This window comes from Penaeus monodon, chromosome 32, assembly GCF_015228065.2.
Source record: "Penaeus monodon isolate SGIC_2016 chromosome 32, NSTDA_Pmon_1, whole genome shotgun sequence".
Taxonomy (NCBI): domain Eukaryota; kingdom Metazoa; phylum Arthropoda; class Malacostraca; order Decapoda; family Penaeidae; genus Penaeus; species Penaeus monodon.
In genome coordinates this window covers 26154381-26154601 of record NC_051417.1, presented here as the reverse complement: position 1 = coordinate 26154601, position 221 = coordinate 26154381, and the positions used below count along the sequence as shown (strand labels likewise).

Below are 221 nucleotides of genomic sequence, written 5' to 3'. Positions count from 1 at the left end.
CGTTTACATCTGCTTCCCGTTTAAAAATCTACTTTTGTGCTCCAAACATTTCTACTGGAGGGGATTAGGGCGGGAAAAATTATCTCTTTGTGGAAGCAGACAGTATCCAAAATTACCTGTCGCGGCTTTCCGTAACTTTGTCTCGTATCTGACGCATCATGCGGGTTTTAGCGGGTCTTATTGTGAGGAAAGAAGTTGCTTTTGTTTGTTTCGATGGTTGC

General features: G+C 43.0%; 1 protein-coding gene across 1 annotated transcript in view; it reads right to left on the bottom strand.

The window, feature by feature from the left end:
- LOC119593768 (putative sodium-coupled neutral amino acid transporter 11) overlaps positions 1-221 on the bottom strand; it is a 33715-nt gene that overhangs the window by 11989 nt on the left and 21505 nt on the right. The gene's annotated exons all lie outside the window — the stretch shown is intronic.